Source organism: Pholis gunnellus, assembly GCF_910591455.1.
Source record: "Pholis gunnellus genome assembly, chromosome: 14".
In the NCBI taxonomy this organism is placed as follows: Eukaryota; Metazoa; Chordata; class Actinopteri; order Perciformes; family Pholidae; genus Pholis; species Pholis gunnellus.
Genome location: NC_136541.1, coordinates 697,495 through 705,545, shown reverse-complemented (window position 1 = coordinate 705,545; position 8,051 = coordinate 697,495).

Here is an 8,051-nt window from a genome sequence, read left to right as displayed (position 1 = left end):
ACAATCAGAACACTAATCTAAATCACTTCTTAAAATACATTTTTACAGACTGGCTATTTTATTTTATTTATTTTATTTTATTTTATTTTATTTTATTTTATTTATTTTATTTATTTTATTTATTTTATTGATTTTATTGATTTTATTGATTTTATTATTATTATTATTCCATCAGTGTTAAATTATCCGTTGATGAAGTAAATATAATGTTGAGCTTGAATAGTACGTGATGAAGACAGTGGGAGGTGGTTGAAAGCTCCTGAACAGCCTTGTGAGCTTTTTCATGTTGACAAGAAGGAAAATAAATAAATAAACGATGAATCTTTTTTGGAAGTTTTGTGGAATAAAAAGCCAAAAAGAAGGAAGAAAGATATAATAAATAATGACGCCGGGCTTTCTGTTCTTTAACCGCTGCCCCTGAACGCAACATAATGTGCGTCTTGTTTTCCGTGCTAAGCTAGGCTACATGCTAACAGAGTTTAGGTTCAGCAGCTGAATATGGAAACAATCTGACGAGAAGTCTAAAATCAGAGCAGCATGTCACATGACTCAGAACATGATGTCATTACAAGTATGATTTGTCACAGTCATGAATCATGAATTATTTACTAAAACTAATATTAATTAAATTAGACAAAGAATAAATGAATTTACTATTAGTGACTTTAATATAAAGAGTTGTTCATCAGTTAAAGGTTTGTCTGAAACAAGTTGAAGTGAATCTTTGTGAAACAACTTTCTCCTCCTCCTCTCTCCCTCCCCCCTCCTTATCCTCCTCTTCTTCTTCTTCTTCCTCCTCCCTCCTCCTCCTCCTCCTAATCCTCCTCCTCCCCTCCTACCCCATGTGACCCACATCTGCGTGCTCATTGGCTAGCGACGCTGCATGTAGGTCAGAGCTATGAGACCCAGACGGCCCGAGAGCCAAGTCCTGCTGAGGACCGCCCCCCCCCGACACAAGGGGGACCAGGAGAGTCCAGGTCCTTCATTAGACTTCCTGTCCACATGAGACACGATACCCACAAGCACCAATACCTGATCAGTAACTATGTTCACGTTCCTTCCATTCTTTTATATATTTGGGTCTAAATTATAAATTAACAGGTTTTTGTCCCACGTTTTGGTGGACAGGTCTAAAGACCGCAATACCCATGAGCCTCGCTGGCCGTTGCCATGGAGAAAAGGCCAGTGAGACGAGGTGAACCAGAGCGGCAGTGAAACCAGTGAACAGGAAGTGAGCATATCTGGACTGAGGAGGAGCGACTAGAGACCTGTCAATCACCGTGTAGCCCCGCCCCTAAAGCATCCCCTGCTTTATGGTCTGTGTGACTCTAAATGGACCATCATTTACTAAATGAACATCATGCTGTATTGAAGAAGACTTGAAACTAGAGATTGAGACCATAAACTCATGTTTACAATGTTTACTGAGGGAATAAATCAAGAGAGAAGTAGAGTCATTTTCTCATAGACTTCTATACAACCAGAGGAGTCGCCCCCTGGTGGACACTAGAGAGAATGCAGCTTTAACACATGAACTACAGACTGAGACCAGAAACAGAAACAAGGTTCTCAAGCTGACGTTCCACTTTCTTCCCTTCTCATCTCCATCCTGCCGGAAAACAACAGGAGACCCGACAGCAGCTTCAAGCTAAAAATAACCAGCAGAAGAAGAAGAGATAAATCAGCAGAGGCCCAAAGGAATCCTGGGTAAACCCCCCCCCACAAGTCTCACAGACGGCCAGAAACAACAGACAGGAAGAGCTGTGAACTCTGAGAACACTTATTGATCAACGTTCCACTTTACTACCAATCACAGGAAGAGGAATCCTCACATGTCACCACTCCGACGGCCTGAGTGTTGACTGTACATCTGTGTCCTGTACACAGAGCTGTGCACAGGGAGGCACTGATGTGAACCCTCTCAAGATACAATCACTACAGCAGGTTCACTCAGCGCCTCTGTTATAACATGGAGGCTCCTCCGCGATGAAGCCTCACAGTAATCCATCGATTATATTCAAACAGAAGCGCTCTCGTTACATTAACAGAGGTCCAGACGATCCAATCCAGTAAGATATTTAGTCCAGAACACATTATTACGTCCGTAAACACCCACGGACTGCTGTTGCATCATCTCAAATTAGCCGTCAGATATGCTAACTATCTCTATATTGTGTAACGTAACATCAGTTCACATGTAAACGCTGACGCTCTCCGGGTCTCTACACGGCGGCGGTCTCTACACGGCGGCTGCCCTCTGACCTCTAGACGACGCCTCACTGGACCCATCAGCAGCTTCCTGTCCACAGCCACCGAGAGCCACCGAGAGCCCTCGGTGAAGGACAGCGCCGCCCCTCTGCTTTAGTGTAAAGGCCGAGCATAGCCGAGAGTTTTGGAGACTTTAGGAAAGTGAATAATGGTGAAATAACTTATAGATTATAATCTTTAGATTGATTTATGAACACACATTTCCACACAGGCTAGGTATGTTACTATGGTTACTATGGGTTCCAAATGTCCTTTTTTTAAAGCTCTCAGTGAAACATGAGTAAAATATTCATTCTGTGGTGTGTTATCAGATTTGACCCTGGACTAGTTCAGGCTTCATGCTGAGGCTCCGTTGTGTTTTACAGCTAATAAGTCTCAGCTTTACTCATCTGCAGGGAATAAAAACCTCCTTCAGTGTGTTCACACTTCTATTACTCAATGCCAGCAGCACCTACAGTCATTCAGAGTGTTTCCTTTCAGAAGAGACCAGAACCATGAATGTAGTCCACATGGTTGAAGAGCAGCTCTGGTTACTCTGGGTGTAGGCGTGTTAGGCTCATTTTACTGGAGTGGTAACAGGCAATATTTCATAAATAATGTTATATCTTATATATAAAAGATATCTTATATATATATATATATATATCTTAACCCTCCTGTTGACTCATCTCTTCTATTAATTAAAGATAATGGAAGTAAATTCATCCGTTTAAATTATGAATCATTAGAAATATGATGTTTTCATTTCAACCGACTTTAATCAGAAAAGTCTCTCTCTCTCTCTCTCTCTCTCTCTCAATTCAATTCAATTCAATTCAATTCAATTCAATTCAATTTGCTTTATTGGCATGAACATTTAGAAACGGTATTGCCAAAGCATCACAAAAATTAAACATACAATAATATTAATAAACAATAATATTAATACACAATAACATTAATATACAATAACATTTATATAACATCTAGATTATTCATTTTATATTTACAGTATATATATATATATATATAAAGTGTGTGTGTGTGTGTGTATGTGTGTGTGGGTCACTCACTGTCCCTCAGGTTGTGGCATGTTAACACGTATTGGGCAGCAAGGTTTGCCCGATCTCCTTCTCCGAGGAGTATTTTTAATTTTGAGTTGTCACTAAATTTTTTAAAATCTGAAATTACAGAGTCAAATTTTTTAAAGTACATGTTCCTAATTGTATTGAATGTTTCGCATTTTAGGAGGAAAAAATCTCTCTCTCTCTCTCTCTCTCTCTCTCTCTCTCTCTCTCTCTCTCTCTCTCTCTCTCTCTCTCTCTCTCTCTCTCTCTCTCTCTCTCTCTCTCTCTCTCTCTCTCTCTCTCTCTCTCTCTCTCTCTAACAAAGTGTGGATTATTTATCTTATAAAAGAACCAATAAGAGTATTAATAGAGTACTTCGTGCCACCATCAGGAGAGGAACCTCAGTGTTTTTCCACTGAGTCCTGAAATAGACGGCAGCTTATTTTGGACTCTTGTTTTGCTTCAGAGAGGAAATCCTGCCCCCCCCCTCCTCCTCTGATCCGCCTCCATTGTGTCCTGAAGACCTGAACCGGATCACCTGAACCGGGCCGACACAAACAGAATCAAACGAGCCGCTAACAGAAGCTGTGTGGACGTCACTCACAACAAACAAGCATCCAACAAACAAACAAACTTCCTACAAACAAACATCCAACAAACAAACTTCCAACAAACAAACATCCAACAAACAAACATCCAACAAACAAACATCCAACAAACAAACTTCCAACAAACAAACTTCCAACAAACAAACTTCCAACAAACAAACATCCAACAAACAAACATCCTACAAACAAACATCCTACAAACAAACATCCAACAAACAAACATCCAACAAACGAACATCCAACAAACAAACATCCTACAAACAAACATCCTACAAACAAGCATCCAACAAACAAACATCCTACAAACAAGCATCCTACAAACAAGCATCCAACAAACAAGCATCCAACAAACAAACATCCAACAAACAAACATCCAACAAACAAGCATCCTACAAACAAGCATCCAACAAACATCCTACAAACAAGCATCCAACAAACAAACATCCAACAAACAAACATCCTACAAACAAACATCCAACAAACAAGCATCCTACAAACAAGCATCCAACAAACAAGCATCCAACAAACAAGCATCCAACAAACAAACATCCAACAAACAAGCATCCAACAAACATCCTACAAACAAGCATCCAACAAACAAACATCCAACAAACAAACATCCTACAAACAAACATCCTACAAACAAGCATCCTACAAACAAGCATCCAACAAACAAGCATCCAACAAACAAACATCCTACAAACAAACATCCTACAAACAAGCATCCTACAAACAAGCATCCAACAAACAAGCATCCAACAAACAAACATCCAACAAACAAACATCCAACAAACAAGCATCCAACAAACAAACATCCAACAAACAAGCATCCAACAAACAAACATCCAACAAACAAACATCCTACAAACAAACATCCAACAAACAAACATCCAACAAACAAACATCCAACAAACAAACATCCAACAAACAAGCATCCAACAAACAAACATCCTACAAACAAGCATCCAACAAACAAACATCCAACAAACAAGCATCCAACAAACAAACATCCAACAAACAAACATCCTACAAACAAACATCCAACAAACAAACATCCAACAAACAAACATCCAACAAACAAACATCCAACAAACAAGCATCCTACAAACAAGCATCCAACAAACAAACATCCAACAAACAAGCATCCAACAAACAAACATCCAACAAACAAGCATCCAACAAACATCCTACAAACAAGCATCCAACAAACAAACATCCAACAAACAAACATCCTACAAACAAACATCCAACAAACAAACATCCAACAAACAAACATCCAACAAACAAACATCCTACAAACAAGCATCCAACAAACAAACATCCAACAAACAAACATCCAACAAACAAGCATCCAACAAACATCCTACAAACAAGCATCCAACAAACAAACTTCCAACAAACAAACATCCTACAAACAAACATCCTACAAACAAACATCCTACAAACAAACATCCTACAAACAAACATCCTACAAACAAGCATCCAACAAACAAGCATCCAACAAACAAACTTCCAACAAACAAACATCCAGCAAACAAACATCCTACAAACAAACTTCCAACAAACAAGCATCCAACAAACAAGCATCCAACAAACAAACTTCCAACAAACAAGCATCCAACAAACAAACATCCTACAAACAAGCATCCAACAAACAAACATCCAACAAACAAACTTCCAACAAACAAGCATCCTACAAACAAGCATCCTACAAACAAGCATCCTACAAACAAACATCCTACAAACAAACATCCTACAAACAAACATCCTACAAACAAACATCCAACAAACAAGCATCCAACAAACAAGCATCCAACAAACAAGCATCCAACAAACAAACATCCAACAAACAAGCATCCAACAAACAAACATCCAACAAACAAGCATCCAACAAACATCCTACAAACAAGCATCCAACAAACAAACATCCAACAAACAAACATCCTACAAACAAACATCCAACAAACAAACATCCAACAAACAAACATCCAACAAACAAACATCCTACAAACAAGCATCCAACAAACAAACATCCAACAAACAAACATCCAACAAACAAGCATCCAACAAACATCCTACAAACAAGCATCCAACAAACAAACTTCCAACAAACAAACATCCTACAAACAAACATCCTACAAACAAACATCCTACAAACAAACATCCAACAAACAAGCATCCAACAAACAAGCATCCAACAAACAAACTTCCAACAAACAAACATCCAGCAAACAAACATCCTACAAACAAACTTCCAACAAACAAGCATCCAACAAACAAGCATCCAACAAACAAACTTCCAACAAACAAGCATCCAACAAACAAACATCCTACAAACAAGCATCCAACAAACAAACATCCAACAAACAAACTTCCAACAAACAAGCATCCTACAAACAAGCATCCTACAAACAAGCATCCTACAAACAAACATCCTACAAACAAACATCCAACAAACAAGCATCCAACAAACAAGCATCCAACAAACAAACTTCCAACAAACAAACATCCAGCAAACAAACATCCTACAAACAAACTTCCAACAAACAAGCATCCAACAAACAGGCATCCAACAAACAAACTTCCAACAAACAAGCATCCAACAAACAAACATCCTACAAACAAGCATCCAACAAACAAACATCCAACAAACAAACTTCCAACAAACAAACATCCTACAAACAAACATCCAACAAACATCCAACAAACAAACATCCAACAAACGAACATCCAACAAACAAACATCCTACAAACAAGCATCCTACAAACAAGCATCCAACAAACATCCTACAAACAAACATCCTACAAACAAGCATCCAACAAACAAATATCCAACAAACAAACATCCAACAAACAAGCATCCAACAAACAAACTTCCAACAAACAAACTTCCAACAAACAAACATCCTACAAACAAACATCCAACAAACAAACTTCCAACAAACAAACATCCTACAAACAAACATCCAACAAACAAGCATCCTACAAACAAACATCCAACAAACAAACATCCAACAAACAAACATCCTACAAACAAACGTCCAACAAACAAACATCCTACAAACAAACATCCAACAAACAAACATCCTACAAACAAACATCCAACAAACAAACATCCAACAAACAAACATCCTACAAACAAACGTCCAACAAACAAACATCCTACAAACAAGCATCAGTAATTGTACTGCAGTACAGGAGTAGTAAATGTGATGGGTACTTGTACTGCAGTACAGGAGTAGTAAATGTGATTACTAGTACTACGAGGAGCCCCTGAAGGCAGCAGCCATTGTTGGACGTATGGCAGGAATGTGAGCTGTCGGTGGCAGCGAGCCGGAGTCCTGCCGGGTGAGGTCACCGGTACAAACCGGCTGCTGACTTCACACTCTGAGCAAACATCCGGACACAACCCTGCTTCCACAGATACCAACGCTGCTGCGTTCAGGGCACGTGGGAACAAACACTGCTGCACATTTCAAAACAACTACTGGGTGGTTTATTCTGAATTAAAAACGTTTTTTCAGCACACGAGACAATCTCAGTTCAAACACAAACTATGAGACACGTTGTGTTACTGTTTACTGTATATATACTATATACTTATATATACTGTGTGTTTATACTGTTATACTGTATATATACTATATACTTATATATACTGTGTTTACTGTTTACTGTATACATACTATATACTTATATATACTGTGTGTTTATACTGTTATACTGTATATATACTATATACTTATATATACTGTGTTTACTGTTTACTGTATACATACTATATACTTATATATACTGTGTGTTTATACTGTTATACTGTATATATACTATATACTTATATATACTGTGTTTACTGTTTACTGTATATATACTATATACTTATATATACTGTGTTTACTGTTTACTGTATACATACTATATACTTATATATACTGTGTGTTTATACTGTTATACTGTATATATACTATATACTTATATATACTGTGTTTACTGTTTACTGTATATATACTATATACTTATATATACTGTGTTTACTGTTTACTGTATACATACTATATACTTATATATACTGTGTGTTTATACTGTTATACTGTATATATACTATATACTTATATATACTGTGTTTACT